The sequence below is a fragment of the Lissotriton vulgaris genome, chromosome 1_1 (genome assembly GCF_964263255.1).
Source record: "Lissotriton vulgaris chromosome 1_1, aLisVul1.2, whole genome shotgun sequence".
Lineage (NCBI taxonomy): Eukaryota > Metazoa > Chordata > Amphibia > Caudata > Salamandridae > Lissotriton > Lissotriton vulgaris.
Window position 1 is genome coordinate 59182114 of NC_141685.1, and position 17739 is coordinate 59199852.

Consider the following 17739-nt stretch of genomic DNA (forward strand, 5'->3'; position numbering starts at 1 on the left):
AAGATGCAATAGGCAGAGTAAGGGCATACGATCTTTTTGTGATCCCCTTCTATTGAGGAGTGTGGACTCAAGGAGTAACCAAGAGACCAGAGACTGTTGCTTGTTCAGTGAGTGAGATCTTCTCCCAAGAGACACTACAATGTTAAATCCACAGCAACAAGATGCCGCCCTTCTTATCCAGGGAACGGTTCCTATTATCAAACGGCCTAACGAATAATGCAAGATGGAACCGGTTAGAAAACAGGTCTCTGGTTGGCAGAGGTATGCACCATGTCCAAGTAGGGCCAGCAATCCTAGTCAGGGTAAGTCACAAAACAATTGCAAATTATTCTGCGCTCACCCCCTGGTAGCTGGGCACAGAGCAGGCATGCTTAAAAGGCAATGTTTAAAGGGTTTGTGCAATAACTCATGCAACAACACAGTGAATACCTCACAAAAAGACTCAGTTTAGAAATATAGAGAACATGTATCTGAGTAAAACAAGTCCAAAACGATAAAAATCAATCAAGTAGAAGCTGCGATATTGAATGTTGAAGAAAAAAAAGGTAATAAAACAATTGAAAGCAGGTAACACTAAAAAAGGTTATTTCAGATTGGTCAAGAGGGACCGGTGCAAATTCAAAGTGCAGGCCGACTACAATGGAGCGCAGAAAGACTGCAGGGACCCATTTGGGCCCACTGAACACAGTACCTTGGAGCTTGGGGTGCAGTGTGCGTGGGGAGGCCTTGTGCCATCTAGCGGAAGAAACTTTGCAGGGCTTCGTGCTGCGTCACATCAGATTTGGCAGAGACTCAGCTGTAGAAACCACTTCTGAGGTCCAGAACTTGGAGGGGGCACCTCAGACACGGATAGGAAGGGAGAGTCCAGCAGCATCAGCAGAACTGCAGGAAGTCCTTTGTGTCTCTGACACTTGAGAAACAGGAGGCAAGCTAAAAAGCCCTTGGAGCACACTTTGGAGTGAAGACAGAGTCTAGCTCTCCTTCCAGGAGTCAGAGAGCTGCACTCCACAGGGCAACACACAGAAAAGCAATTCTTTGTCAAAAACAATCCAATTGAGTCTTTTCTGCAGCACCCCAGTTCTTCTGACAGCGGTTCTGTGTAGATCCAGAAGTGACGGAGTTGACAGGGCCAGAGACTTAGCACTTACGTCCAAATGTGCCAATGATCTGAGGGAAACTCCAAAGAGTGGTTTTGAAGTGCACCAGTATCTCTTTCAATCCCAGCACTCACTCCAGACTACCAAAGGGAGTTATCAGTAATTTGTATGGGCCAGTTCACTACCCTGTGATGTGTAAGGGTGGGCCCCTTCCTCCCATCTTCCCAGGAAGACCCATCAGAATACAGATGGATGCAGATGGGTGCTAAATCACACCCAACCCCTGCACTGTCTGTGGCTGTGTAGACGGAATGCACAAAGGGGTCGGTCACCTAGCCCAGACGTGTATTAGAGACAGGGTATAAGGCACAAAGAGCAGTACAAGCATAGAAACGTCCACTTTCTAAAAGTAGCATTTTTAAAATAGGAATGTTAAATCAGTCTTTACCAGTAAAGAGGATTTATCATTACTATTCCAAAGATATGAAATATGAAACATGAAACGGCTACTCCTTTCCAATCAGGAATTACAGCTTATAGGTATTCTAAGGAATTCCCAGTTCTAGCCAATGAAAGTCGGCATTACAGCAGTGAAAACTGAATTTAGCTGTTTGTCACTACCAGGACATGTAAAACACAGAGTATATGTTCCAACTTTTACTTACATAGCACTCTCGTGGTGGTTTACCAAGGGCCATCCTTAGGGGCGACTAATATGTAAAGAAAGGAGATTTGAAGGCTTGGCAAGTAGTTTTAAATGTAAAGTTGATGTGGCAGTAAACTGCACACACACAGGCACTGCAGTGGAAGGCCTGAGACATGGTTTCAGGCTGCATAGGTGGGTAGCACAATCAGTGCTGCAGACCTCTAGTAGCAAATAATTTGCAGACCCTGGGCACATGTAGTAACATAGATCTGAGTGACGCTGCAGGAATGCACCACAGCAGACACTCAATCTCCAACAAGGTATCCCCACCCCAGTTCTTTTAATACTTGATTTTTAATAAAATATTGCCCAAGGCATCAGCTGCGTGCCAGGTTTCCCAATGTACACCAAGCCAAACATAACAGCATTTAGACCAGAAGGAACGCATAGAGTAGCCTGTCCACATGTTGACAGAGTGCACACTATACGTCTACCTGCTACAATTAGGTTAATAAACAAGCATTGACACAACCAATAGGTCTCGCTTTTGGGACCTTATAAGTGTTTAGCAGTGAAACAGTTTCTGTTTTTGCACCAAGGATACTGTGCTGCATAACTAAATACTTATAAGGTCCCAAAAGTGAGACATATTGGCTATGCTAATGCTTGTTTGCAGCGGTGGTTGAATGTGTAGGCAGAGCCTGACACTACGAAGGTTGCTGATTTTACAAGCGATGCCTGGGCTCACAGTTAGCACCAATTTATCTCAAGAATGGAACAAAGATAAAGAATGATGAAGTATTTGAAATTCTCACATTCCAGTGGCAGGAAGGAACATTGAATATTGATTGTAGGCATACATGTGTGCCAAAATGAAGAAAAAAAACGACAATAGATTTAAAGTGGCCCTTAAAAATGTCAAACTCATTCAGAGGACAGTATGTGCTGAAATGTGACCACGTACCGAGGGATGTTTTCCAGCAGCCGCAATGGATGTCACCTGATAACAGACCGTCAGACCTTTTAATAAAATCCCAAACTCTAGTCTGTGAAAGGCAAAGCCAATATGAAAAGCAGCCGCTGGCTACTATGGCAACATATAGGCTAGACGTTCCACTGCATGTATTTCAAAGCCTCGTGAGTAGAAACATATCAGACGTTGCTCTTTTGTAGCGCCGAGCGCTGTTTCTCAGGCTGTGCAGGCGCTTTTTAAAAGCTGCATTTTGTTTGGAACAACATGAAAGAAATATTCATTATTGCGATGTATTCATATGGCCTTTACCCGATTGGAGAGGAATTCGAATAACTCAGATAACAAGTTAACATGGTCAAAGACGCGCTTAGCGGTGAGGGAGGGGGAGGGAGTTGAAGCGAGGGCGGGCTGAAAGTGAAAATACACACGATCTTGCGGTGAGGGAGGGAGGTGGAGTTGAAGGGCGGCCGGGCTGAAAGTGAAAAGACGCGTAAAAGAAGTGGGCACCTCAAGTGCGTGAAAAGAAGCCCGGGAGTTGAGTGCACAAGCGCCGCAAATGTGATAGCGATCGGATTCACGCGATTAAGCCACATGGCAGCTGTGGCCGCAGCAATGGACTGCAGGAAAGGACTGCAGCAATGGACGACTGCAGCAATGGACTGCAGCAATGGACAACTGCAGCAATGGACCGCAGCAATGGACTGCAGAAAGGGACTGCAGAAATGGACTGCAAAAATGGAGTGCAGCAATGGAGTGAAGCAATGAAAGACTGCAGCAATGGACAACTGCAGCAATGGACTGCAGCAATGGGCTACAGCAAAGGAAGGCAGCAATAGAGTGCAGCAATAGAGTGCAGCAATAGAGTGCAGCAATAGAGTGCAGCAATAGAGTGCAGCAATAGAGTGCAGCAATAGAGTGCAGCAATAGAGTGCAGCAATAGAGTGCAGCAATAGAGTGCAGCAATAGAGTGCAGCAATAGAGTGCAGCAATAGAGTGCAGCAATGGACGACTGCAGCAATGGACGATCGCAGCAATGGACTGCAGCAATGGACGACTGCAGCAATGGAGTGCAGCAATGGACTGCAGCAATGGACTGCAGCAATGGACCGCAGCAATGGACCGCAGCAATGGACCGCAGCAATGGACCGCAGCAATGGACCGCAGCAATGGACCGCAGCAATGGACCGCAGCAATGGACCGCAGCAATGGACAACTGCAGCAATGGACCGCAGCAATGGACCGCAGCAATGGACCGCAGCAATGGACCTCAGCAATGGACCTCAGCAATGGACCTCCGCAATGGACTGAAGCAATGGACGACTGCAGCAATGGACGACTGCAGCAATGGACCTCAGCAATGGACTGAAGCAATGGACTGAAGCAATGGACGACTGCAGCAATGGACTGCAGAAATGGACAACTGCAGCAATGGACCGCAGCAATGGACCGCAGCAAAGGACGACTGCAGCAATGGACTGCAGCAATGGGCTACTGCAAAGGAAGGCAGCAATGGACGACTGAAGCAATGGACTGCCACAATGGACTGCAGCAATGGACTGCAGCAGTGGAGTATAGCAATGGACTGCAGCAATGGACTGCAGCAGTGGAGTATAGCAGTGGACTGCAGCAATGCACGACTGCAGCAATGCACGACTGCAGCAATGGACGACTGCAGCAATGGACTGCAGCAAGGGACTGCAGCAAGGGACTTCAGTATCGGACTGCGGCAATGGACGGCTGCAGCAATGGATGACTGCAGCAATGGATGACTGCAGCAATGGATGACTGCAGCAATGGATGACTGCAGCAATGGATGACTGCAGCAATGGACTGCAGGAATAGACGACTGAAGCAATGGACGACTGAAGCAATGGACGACTGAAGCAATGGACGACTGAAGCAATGGACGACTGAAGCAATGGATGACTGCAGCAATGGACGACTGACGTAAGGGAGTGCAGCAACGGACTGCAGCAATGGACTGCAGTAATGGAGAGCAGCAGTGGACTGCAGCAATGGAGTGAAACAATGGAGTGAAGCAATGGAGTGAAGCAATGGACTGCAGCAATGGACTGCAGGAATAGACGACTGCAGCAATGGACGACTGAAGCAATGGACGACTGACGTAAGGGAGTGCAGCAATGGACTGCAGCAATGGAGTGAAGCAATGGACTGCAGCAATGGACGACTGAAGCAATGGACGACTGACGTAAGGGAGTGCAGCAATGGACTTCAGCAATGGACTGCAGGAATAGACGACTGCAGCAATGGATGACTGCAGCAATGGATGACTGCAGCAATGGATGACTGCAGCAATGGATGACTGCAGCAATGGATGACTGCAGCAATGGATGACTGCAGCAATGGACTGCAGCAATGGACTGCAGGAATAGAAGACTGCAGCAATGGACGACTAGGGAGTGCAGCAATGGACTGCAGCAATGGACTGCAGTAATGGAGAGCAGCAATGGACTGCAGCAATGGAGTAAAGCAATGGACGACTGCAGCAATGGACGACTGCAGCAATGGACGACTGCAGCAATGGACTGCAGCAATGGACTGCAGCAATGGACTGCAGCAATGGACTGCAGCAATGGACTGCAGCAATGGACGACTGAAGCAATGGACGACTGAAGCAATGGACGACTTAAGCAATGGACGACTTAAGCAATGGACGACTTAAGCAATGGACGACTTAAGCAATGGACGACTGAAGCAATGGACGACTGAAGCAATGGACGACTGACGTAAGGGAGTGCAGCAATGGACTGCAGCAATGGACTGCAGCAATGGAGTGAAGCAATGGACGACTGCAGCAATGGATGACTGCAGCAATGGACGACTGCAGCAATGGACGACTACAGCAATGGACTGCAGCAATGGACGACTGAAGCAATGGACGACTGACGTAAGGGAGTGCAGCAATGGACTTCGGGAATAGACGACTGCAGCAATGGATGCCTGCAGCAATGGATGACTGCAGCAATGGAGTGCAGCAATGGAGTGCAGCAATGGAGTGCAGCAATGGCCTGCAGCAATGGAGTGAAGCAATGGACGACTGCAGCAATGGCCTGCAGCAATGGACGACTGAAGCAATGGACGAATGACGTAAGGGAGTGCAGCAATGGACTGCAGCAATGGACTGCAGTAATGGAGAGAAGCAATGGGCTGCAGTAATGGAGAGCAGCAATGGACTGCAGCAATGGAATGCAGCAATGGAATGCAGAAATGGAATGCAGAAATGGAATGCAGCAATGGAATGCAGCATTTCTATGTTTTTTTCGAGTGGGCGCAGAGTCAGTCCGTTTTCCTCCTAGAGTGTCTTACGCTGGAAGGCCGCAGCACCACAAACTATATTTGAATATTTTAAGTGTGTACAGCAAGCACACTTATTCAGTGACTTTCCTCATTTAGCAGCCCCTCCCATGCCCATGTCTGTTTCAGGGAGGCTGGGGGAGGGCACCTGACCGAGGAAGCAGCAGGAAAAGAAACCATATATCCGTGGACGGTAACTATAACGAGTCCTCCAAGGCCATCGCAAGCAGGATTGATGTCTCGCAGGCCCTGCAGAGCGCAGTGCATAGATTATCTACGGTACACAATGCTGTTTTTTAAGCATTGTATGTGCTCTCTATCGTATCTGGGAGCTATGTATGTGTGTCGAATGCATTTTAAAGCAGTGATGCGGACACCAGCATTAAAATGCATTGGAAAGATGCTGACAGGCTGTCTGCAGGAGGCACATTAACCCACTGGGCTAACCATCTAAAATACAGTCCTGTAATATGCCGGCAGACTGTCTGCAGGAGGCGCATTAAAGCACTAAGCTATCCATATTAAATACAGTCCTGTAATATGCCGGCAGACTCTCTGCAGGAGTAGCATTAACCCACTGAGCGTTCCATATAAAATACAGTCCTGTAATATGCTGGCAGGCTCTCTGCAGGAGGCGCATTAACCCACTGAACTATTCATATAAAATACAGCCCTGTAATATGTGGTGGCAGACTCTCTGCAGGAGGTGCATTAACCCACTGAGCTAGCCATATAAAATGCAGTCCTGTAATATGCTGGCAGACTCTCTGCAGGAGGCGCATTAACCCACTGAGCTATCCATATAAAATACAGTCCTGTAATATGCTGGCAGGCTCGCTGCAGGAGGCGCATTAACCCACTGAACTATTCATATAAAATACAGCCCTGTAATATATGGTGGCAGACTCTCTGCAGGAGGTGCATTAACCCACTGAGCTAGCCATATAAAATAGAGTCCTGTAATATGCTGGCAGACTCTCAGCAGGAGGCGCATACACCAACTGAGCTATCCATATAAAATGCAGTCCTGCAATATGCTGGCAGACTCTCTGCAGGAGGCGCATTAACCCAATGAGCTATCCATGTAAAATAGAGTCCTGAACAATGCTCGGAGACTCTCTGCAGGAGACGCATTAACCCACAGAGCTATCCATTTAAAATATAGTCCTGTAATATGCTGGCAGACTCTCTGCAGGATGCGCATTAACCCACTGAGCTATCCATATAAAATAAATAGAGTCCTGAAATATGCTAGCAGACTCAGCAGGGGGTGCATTAACCAACTGAGCTATCCATATAAAATGCAGTCCTGTAATATGCTGGCAGAATATCTGCAGGAGGCGCATCAACCCACTGAGCTATCCATATAAAATACAGTCCTGTAGTATGCTGACAGACTCTTTGCAGGAGGCGCATTAACCCACTGAGCTATCCATATAAAATACAGCTCTGTAATATGCTGGCAGACTCTGCAGGAGGCGCATCATCCCACCGAACTATTCATATAAAATACAGCTCTGTAATGTGCTGGCAGACTCTCTGCAGGAGGCACATCATCCCACCGAACTATCCATATAAAATACAGCCCTGTAATATGCTGGCAGACTCTCTGCAGGAGGTGCATTTAACCCACTGAACTATAGATATAAAATACAGTCCTGTGATATGCTGGCAGACTCTCTGCAGGAGGCGCATTAACCCACTGAACTATCGATATAAAATACAGTCCTTTAATATGCCGACAGACTCTTTGCAGGAGGTGTATTAACCCAATGAGCTATCCAAATGAAATACAGTCCTGTAAAATGCTGACAGTTTCTAATAATCCAAATCTGACCTGCACTGTGGTACTCCCATTGGCATGGTCCAATCACAGTGCCATTTTATTTGAACTGAAAGAGTCAAACGGCCTTCAACCCAGACCTGAACCCATAAGGAAGATTACAAAAAGAGCCTGGAAAAATGCAGATTGTTTAGAATTAGAAGGGGCACTGAAGAGAACCTTGCTCCCGCTCCCCTCTGGGGGGACGAGGCTACGTCAGCCTATACAGATTGGATAGACGCGGCATGCAATAAATTAGTTCCGGTGAAACATTGAACCCTTACACGGGCCCAACCCTCAGACCCCTGGTACTCAGAGGATTTTAAAAAACCTGAAACAGCCTGTAAAATATTAAATGGGCATGGAGGAAAGGGTATAAAAGTAAGGATATATAAATGTATAAGCAGAGTCTCAGAATCTATAAGGAACTATTGCTGGAAACAAAAAATAAGTTTTTACAGAACAAATTTCTCAAGCTAAGTCCAATCTCAAAGAACTCTTTAAAACGATTACTAAACTTGCCGCACCAGCCCCTAAGAGCTTAAGTAGTCCTGAATTGTGCGAAAAAATTTCTACTTTTTTCCAACAAAAGGTGGAATGTATTTTTTCTACATTCACTTTAGCCCAAAAAGGTGAAAGAGTGCAGCCACCTAAAATAGAACCTAATAGACCCAACCCTACACCAGTTTTAGATAAATTCTCATTGCTAGAAACATCAGAGTCAATCAAACTTTTGAACTCTATTCGATCAGGGTCTTCCATGGACCCATGTCCGGCGTTTGTATTGAAATTAATTCCGGAAGTCAAAGGGTAAGCTCTTACCCCTTTGCTCAACACCATATTCACCACCGGCATATTTCCCAGGGACTGGAAGAAGGCCTCTATCCTCCCTCTATTAAAACAAGCATTTACAATGCAATGGTTTTGCCTTTGACAAAGTTAGAGCGATTGGCGTTGTCAATGACAATTTTTTTATTTATGCGTTGGTTTTGAAAACAGATAAATTAATGCCATTGTCATTTACAATGCCAATAGCGTAATCTCACGCAAATGGACGATGGTTACAAAAATTTTTGAAAAGTGCTCTATAGAATCAGGAGGAGTCGGGGAGGGATAATGAATAGAGATAGAGCCAAGAAGGAAAAACAAATTAGGGTGAGAGAGAGTGGTGCATTGGAGAGAGTTAGCAGTGTGTTGAAGGGAGAGTGAGTGACGGGATGAGAGAATGAGCAGAAGAAAGAGAGGCAGTGAGAGAAGGAGAGTGTGGTAAAAGGGAAGAGTGAGTGACGGGATGAGAGTAAGAGCAGAAGAGAGAGAGGCGGTGAGAGAAGGAGAGTGTGGTGAAAGGGAAGAATGAGTGACGGGATGAGAGTATGAGCAGAAGAGAGGGAGGCGGTGAGAGAAGGAGAGTGTGGTGAAAGGGAAGAGTGAGTGACGGGATGAGAGTAAGAGCAGAAGAGAGAGAGGCAGTGAGAGAAGGAGAGTGTGGTGAAAGGGAAGAGTGAGTGACGGGATGAGAGAATGAGCAGAAGAAAGAGGCAGTGAGAGAAGGAGAGTGTGGTAAAAGGGAATAGTGAGTGACGGGATGAGAGTAAGAGCAGAAGAGAGAGAGGCAGTGAGAGAAGGAGAGTGTGATGAAAGGGAAGAGTGAGTGACGGGATGAGAGTATGAGCAGAAGATAGAGGCAGTGAGAGAAGGAGAGTGTGGTGAAAGGGAAGAGTGAGTGACGGGATGAGAGTATGAGCAGAAGAGAGAGAGGCGGTGAGAGAAGGAGAGTGTGGTGAAAGGGAAGAGTGAGTGACGGGATGAGAGTAAGAGCAGAAGAGAGAGAGGGAGTGAGAGAAGGAGAGTGTGGTGAAAGGGAAGAGTGAGTGACGGGATGAGAGTATGAGCAGAAGATAGAGGCAGTGAGAGAAGGAGAGTGTGGTGAAAGGGAAGAGTGAGTGACGGGATGAGAGAATGAGCAGAAGAAAGAGAGGCAGTGAGAGAAGGAGAGTGTGGTGAAAGGGAAGAGTGAGTGACGGGATGAGAGTAAGAGCAGGAGAGAGAGGCGGTGAGAGAAGGAGAGTGTGGTGAAAGGGAAGAGTGAGTGACGGGATGAGAGTATGAGCAGAAGGGAGAGAGGCGGTGAGAGAAGGAGAGTGTGGTGAAAGGGAAGAGTGAGTGACGGGATGAGAGTAAGAGCAGAAGAGAGAGAGGCAGTGAGAGAAGGAGAGTGTGGTGAAAGGGAAGAGTGAGTGACGGGATGAGAGTATGAGCAGAAGATAGAGGCAGTGAGAGAAGGAGAGTGGTGAAAGGGAAGAGTGAGTGACGGGATGAGAGTATGAGCAGAAGTCCTGCATCCTGGGAGCTGCATGACTGCAGAGCCAGGACCTGCCGGTGGCACCGCTGACCCCTTGCCACTCCTCGGGTTCCCCGCAAAGCTCAGCCTGGGATGCGGCCCCACCGGTCGGCACTGCTGCTGCTGGCAGCGATGTTCCTGCATTGCGAGGCAAAGTTCGGAGAGAGGAGCGAGTCCCGAGGGAGGAGACGGTGTAATACTTGACTTGACTGGGCAATGGAAGGGACAAACTCAAGCTGAACAGTCCAAATAAAAGCAAGAAAATGTGAGGTACAAAGCCACTGGCAAGCAATGGGTGAAATGCATTCTCATGGCCGCTTTCCGAAGGTCCAAAAGATGTAGGCTTCGACCAAAAAAAAAAAAAAAAAAAACACAAAAGGTACGCCTGTCAAAGACACTCACCTAGCCAACAGAAAGCGTGTGGGGCCACAACACACAGGGCCTCTTGGTAGTTATGTGACTACTGTTCGAAACAGAATGAGGGCATTCACACCCACCTTTCACTGCTGCTCTCTTCCTTTGAGCCTGTACACTGCTCTGCTGTCTTTTGGGAATGTTTGCGCTATGCAAACACAACACATGTACACACAGTAAAAGTGGCACACAGTAATGTACTCCATTTAGGGTTGAATTTATAAATAAGTGCAGGGGCCTAAAGAATTTTTAAGAGCCCGCCACTGGCACTTACAAATGCCATGTTAGAAAATACCAAGGCTGTCTAAACTGGATTCCACCTCACACCTTTCTTCCAGCAAGCCACACTGCCTGTCTCTTCATCTCACTTCGCAGTTTCTTTTCCGTCCATGCTTTCTCATTTATCACAATTTCCCTATTTTTTCTCTTCCTCCTTTCTTCCTCTCCTTCCGGTCTCTCCTACTCTAGATGAAGTCCGAGGATGAAAAACAAGCCTTGGTCCTTAAAAATGACCCGTTTAAAAAAAAAAAACCTGCACAAACTCCTTCTTTTGAAATAGTGGGTTCAACTTGCTCCTGCTTAAGCCTTGCCAATAGCCTCACAGTGCACGAGACAGCGCTCCACATAATTATTACATTCATTGTCCAGGACTTTCTATTGTACTCACCCTGCATCAAAGGTCAGCCAACAAGTGGTAACTGGGTGTCCCAACCTCCAGCCTTACTGTCTACCCTGCCAACAGATTTGGCCACTATTTACTTTGGCACAAGTGAATCAGGTGAAAGGCAACCCGATTCTCTTATACACTCATTCCTACTATTGAAATGCAGAAACAAATATACAGGATAGCTCTATAGATACATGATCGATTCTTAGTTCTTTTTTTTGCATATTGAGAGGAACCTTAAAACGAATCTTCTGTGTATAGTATATTTAAGAGCATCTGCCTAACTTTCTTCACGCAACAGCCGGCTTGGCTTGAATACCTTATTTCGAGAACTGAGAAATTGATAATTTGAAGTTAACTAAATTAGATGGGATGTAGTGATATTGTCTTTACGGTTGCTAGGCTTTGTGGCCACCCACAAACTGTGGAAAGGCATGACCAATCGGAACAGAAAACATGACGCATAGTGTATACCCCGGGGGACCGCACAGTGCATTCCGAAGAGAAGCACTCTAGTAGGCCCCTGCTTGTGCCCCAGGGGCACTTAAAGGTCACGCAATGGAAACAAAGTGAAGCGAGGAGAGGTGGCGTAACACATAAAGCTGCCGACCTTGGAGGTGGAGAGCAGAGTTCGATCCTCAGCTTCGGCTGTATTAGTTCTAAATAATTAAAAGAAGATCCCTGGCTGGGCTGTATATTAAATAAACCCATCAGTAAAATTTCTGTCTAGCAGACTTAGACTATAACCGGACCAAAGAGCCTTATCTATCATAGGCACTCTCCCCCTTCTCTGCCCCACAAGTTCTCACGTTATCCCTGTGGCCCAAAGAAGAAGAGAGTGGGGCTTTTAATTAATATGTAATGCTTCAACCTAGCAGTGCCACTCGTGAACACAAAGAGGCACTTTTGAATAAACACCTCGGTAAAATAGTGAGCTACGGAGCTTCTCCCACACGGTGGAGTTAATAAGGGCGTGAAGAGTATGCTGCCACCCGTCCGCCGGAGGGCCCCCCCCGCTCCCGATGCCACTGCTAGGCAGTACACATTAAAGCTTTTAAAAAAAAAGTTGTATATAGCGCCAACGAGACCCGAAGGGGTTAGAGCGCTTTACATGAGCACATGTTGAGTTAGGACACATTCATGTTGTTTAGAAGTTCACATATTTTTAGACACATTTTATCCATGCGTGAATTCAACTTCTACAGAAAAGCCTTATTTATGCCTGCTTAGGGTTTGGGCTACCTGCGCACACAAGGCGATCGCTGGTTCTTTACCGCATCTTAAAAAGTATACAATTCACTTTGCACATTAGTTATGCAATATAGTGCCTATATGGCACCCGGGTCCATTTGTATTTGCTGAGTTCCTTATGTTTCCATATCCGTCCATCCACCACGCGACTCTGTTCTCGATATCAGGGGTTTCCTTTCTGTCTGACATCTGATCGTGTACAGGAGCAGTGACCCGCCAATATACGTGTCAATCTCAGAGCATCATGTATTCTCATTATGGGCGACGTCTCGGGACCGCGGGCGGGTCGAAGGTTTTGTGCTGCTGTTTGAGGGGGTCTTGCTCTGCACGAGGTCAGAATGCGCGCCCTCCTTGCCGGGTGCAGGGGGCCAGCGCCCTTTGGGCCCCCCCCATCCTCCATCCCTGCCGGGTACAGGGCGTCAGCGCCCTTTGGGTTTTGCCCCCCCCTCCCTTGCCGGGTGCAGGGCACCAGTACCCTTTGGGTTTTGCCCCCCCACCCCATCCTCCATCCCTGCAGGGTGCAGGGCGCCAGCGCCCTTTGGGTTTTGCAGAGGGCTTTACTCAGGCTATATTTGGGAACGCCCTGAGCCGCCGGAAACTGGTGCTATATAAACCCTCCCCAGACGCGCACAATTTTCTTTCCTCTGGCTTCCCGGCGCAGCTGCTTCGGCGCATCCCCGTAAGTATGAGCGTCGATGTAAACACGGCTTGCGCCGTCACAACAAGCAGCAAGCCGGGCTTGTTTTTCGCATAGTAGGTCAGAACAGAAACTGCTAATCTTTACAAGAGAAGCTGCAGTTAATATATAGTGCTGGTTATGAGTTAGCATCCTCGCTGCTAGCTCTGACAAACAAGCACCACGAGCACACGGACAGCGGGAGGGGGGGCGGGAAAGGAACAGAGAGCGGGAGGGGGGGCAGGAACGGACAGCGGGAGGGGAGGGTCAGGGACGGGATCAAAACAAACATACGTAAACATACAAAGTGAAAACATATTTATAAAGAAAATGCTCCTTACCTGAACGCTTCGTGGGAACTCAAATCTTGCAGCCAACTCCAACAACAAACACTTGGAAAAAGAAGAAAACAGGCCGACTCGAAAACAAAAAAATAACACACACCCACCGCCGCATTGACGATCAGAAGTGGGTGGAGAGAGAAAAAAATCTCGGGAACGCCCCCGAATCTGGTCCGGGATTGACGGACAGAGCCGTCTCCCAATGGCTAGCCTCCATTTATGGAGCTAGCCAATGGGAGGAGGGGGCGGATACCCGACCCCACAGAGGAAAACATAAGATTTTGCTAGCGCATGCGTACTTCGTACGCATTGGCTAGGCAAAACCTAAAAAACGACTCTGGTTCCTAAGGTCCCAAGTAGTTATAGGCCAATTTCATGGCTTCCGCTTCTTGCAAAAAATGCTGAAAAAGCTATGAATACCCAGCTCGATTTATTTCTTCGAACCAATAATCTACTCGACCAGTCTCAGTACTGGTTTAGAGGCAAACACAGCACGGAGCTGGCTTGAATTAAATCTACAGAGGAAGTGAGGGAGGCCTTGGACTGTGGAGGCAAGGCAATACTGATGATGCTAGATTTGTCAGCGGCCTTTGACACGGTCCATCATGAAGCTCTGATGGACTGGCTGTGTGAAGCAGGGGTACAGGGTGCTGCTTGGAACCTCCTGCAGTCCTTTCTATCTGAAAGAACACAAACAGTTGATCTGGACGACAACAACATGTCAAAGCCGGGTTCCCTCCCTTGTGGGGTGCCTCAGGGCTCACCGTTAAGCGCAACACTTTTTAATATGTACATGATAACTCTGGCATGTTTAATAAGATCCTTTGGCTTCCAACTCACCTCCTATGCGGACGACACTCAAATTGTGTTATCTCTTAGAGATGGGGATAAAAAGGAAACTGGGGCACATGTTCACAATTGTATGAAAGCCATCTCAGGGTGGATGTCGACCAACTGCTTGAAACACAATTCAAGCAAAACAGAGGTCATGATATTCAGGAATAACCCACAGCTATGGTCACCAGACTGGTGACCAGAAGATTTTGGTATTTGCCCTGATTGCACTGGAAAAGCAACAAATCTGTGGGTGTTAGTGCATAACAAACTTACGTTTAGTGACCAAATAAGCACGGTGGTGTCAGCTTGTTTTCTGACACTCAGAATCATAAGAAAAATAAAGCTTTATCTTCCAAAAGAAAGTCTCAGGACGGTGGCCACGGCACTTGTTATGGCACGTCTGGATTATTGCAACAGCGTCTGTCTGAACGCCCAAAAACAGCACATTAACAGGCTTCAGAGCGTGCAAAACGCGGCGGGCCAGGTTGTTGACAGGGACACCTAAATATTGTCAAAAAAGAACTAATATAACTACACTGGCTCCCTGTGGAACAAAGGGTAAGCTTTAAGGCCCTCTGTACGGCATTTAAAGCCCTCAATGGAATAGGCCTGACCATCTGAGGCAAAGATTCAAATGGTATGTTCCAGGAAGGACTCTTCGGTCCACAGGAGCAAGACAAGTCCTAGTTCCTATATTTTAAAAAAAACTGTTGGGGGAGCTAGGAGTTTCATCGCCTGCGCATCTAAGGCCTGGAATGATCTGCCGTTCCATTTGAGAAATTCAGCAGATCTCCTCTTTTTTAGAAGGGGGCTGAAAACATGGCTGTTTACTCAGAGACATAATTTCTCCTGATATGCAGTGCATAGCACCAGGACACCTCAGGGTAACCGTTGCACTCTAAAAGTTTAATTAACATAACATGTACTTGCTGCCGTTCTTTTCTAACTAGAGCTCGGCTGATTGTGGGCCTTTTGAAAGTATTTATGTTAATCACAGTGCCCATCAAGGACAGCACTTAACAAATACTTTCAAAAGGCATACAATCAACTCCAAAGATGCGCTCTACTTAGAAAAGAAATGCAACAAGTCTACAAACAGGAGGTGTGCTTTCAGAATCATCTGAAAGAACAGGTACGTGGTTTTAAACTTGATGCATTTCTTTTCTAAATATAGCGCAGCTGTGTGGCTTATTGTTTGCCTTCTGAAAGTATTTTTATGCTAAATGCAGCCCATGACGGACGCTGTGATTAACATAAATTCTTTCAAAAGGCCCACAATCAGCCCTGCAGCAGTGCTGCTTTAAGAAAAGAAAAGCAGGACGTTTAAAAGCACTACGTGTGCTTTCAGATGATCCTGGATGTTGGTGAGTGATAGTGATGGAATTCATGGCGAAGAAGGAGAAGGGGCGCCAAGAAAGACTGTTGCACAGTGTGCAACGCGTGCTAGGGCTATCCCTGGGTGGGAGTGTTAGCCCCCTTCCGAAGGTCGGGTCTAGTTGCTCCCCTGATCACAGCGTCCGTCATGGGCTGCATTTAAGATAACTTCTTTCAAAAGGCAAACCATCAGCCCCGCATTTAGAAAAGAAATGTAGCAAGTTGTATATAGTGGGAACTCAACCCAAAGTTATTGGAGCAATTCACCCGATTATTTTTTTTGTATGCATGGGGAGATTCATCGATTTTCAGAGAATCACAGAATGTTAGTCTGACCGAGACAGAAAACCCATCGCCTAAGTTGGCAGCTCGAGCATTAAGCCACAACCTCTACCACAAGAGCAGAAGCATTTTCAATTGATATACAACTTTATGCAACGAACAACCATTGACAAAGCCAATAATCCTGGCTTCTTGTAGGTGTAATTATACTTGTATTATATATCTGGATGCAATGACAGAAGAAGCAAAATATCAGTCAGGTGGCACACTATGTTAAGCTAACTTAATTGCTTTTAAGCCACGCCCTTCATTGCATTGGTCATGCCTTTTGAGAGACACCCTAGTGTTTTCATCCCACTTAAAGCCCGGGTCTACATGCATGATTAGGTTCTTGACATAGCTTTGGCCGCAGTGCACAGAGACTTTACTCTATCGCACACAGAGGATAAAAATAGAGGGAATATTGCTTGCGTGGTATTGTAATTAAATGAGTGACTGTGTTTATGAAACCATACCCACATATTCCAGGTGTTGGAAGCCCTGGGGTAATGTTGCTGCCAACACTCCTTGCATCGTCACTAAAAAACATTAACAAAGCCAAATAGCTCTCAGATAACATGAGAGGTATTTTGGCTTTGTCAATGCTTATTTAGACATAATGCAAAGCTCGCAAGCTGCTGTGCAACATGACAAAGAATAACAAAGTCCCAGGCCGCGTTGCACTCTGGGGTGTCAGCGCTTTGCTCTGTTTTATTTTACTTTAAGTGTATTTTACATCAGCCGCAGTGCTGTGCAGCATGTCTAAACAAACATTGGCAAAGCCAAGAGATTGTGCATGGGTGACAGCTATTGGTTTTGACGATGATTGTTCAGGACCTGTGCTCTGAGAGCAGAGATACAGAATTCACAAATGGTTTATAAAAATGCAGATCACACTGAGGCTTGTAAAGGCCCCGGGCCTCGAGGAGCCTCCAGGAGGAGTCAACACAGGGTCTGAGGGGTCAATGCTGGAGGATGAGGGTCGATGACAGAGATGACCCCCCTCCCCCAGCCTTACCTCTGACTCACCAGGCCTCTCACCCCCCTGGCCTCTCTTCTGACTCACCAGGACTCGCAGCGCCTGGAGATGAAGCCTCCGCTTCAAGGCGCCCCTGGGGCTGCAGCATTTCTTGGCTGCCGCAACACAGGACGTCACTTCCGGAGGTAGTGAATACAGATCTGCGCATGCGCCACCCACTGGCTACAGACTGTCCTTTCTCTATTTATTAGACAGCAAGTTAAAAGGAACAAGAAAAAACAGCCATGAACTACATAGCCCATGAGGCTCAGCGGTAGTTATGGAAACCAGTCCACCAATCACAGTCCAGGCAAGGGCATATAGGAGATCCCACGACGTAGTCCTTCCTCTTTCTCTATTGCTGCCCCGTCAGTTAAGTCCCTTGCTTCAATTCTTATTGCGTATTTCTTGTGGCATGGGCAGTTATTGTTGTGACAGCTTGTTTCCTTAAATTGTTATATTGCTTGTGGTTTTCTTGTTTGGCGGAGCATTCCTGCTTGCAGTCTGACGCGGGAGGCTCCGGCTCGAGCGTCTGTCCTATGCGGTGCGCCGTGTAGGGCTGTCTGTTCGACGCGCTGCCGGTGTCGGAGCTCTCACCACAGCGCCCTTTGCGTGCATGTGATGAGAGACACGCTGGGGGCATTTC

At 47.2% G+C, this 17739-nt stretch overlaps 1 protein-coding gene across 1 annotated transcript in view; it reads right to left on the reverse strand.

The window, feature by feature from the left end:
* Nucleotides 1–17739, reverse strand: part of LOC147737255 (uncharacterized) — a 78424-nt gene that overhangs the window by 9654 nt on the left and 51031 nt on the right. The window lies entirely within an intron of this gene.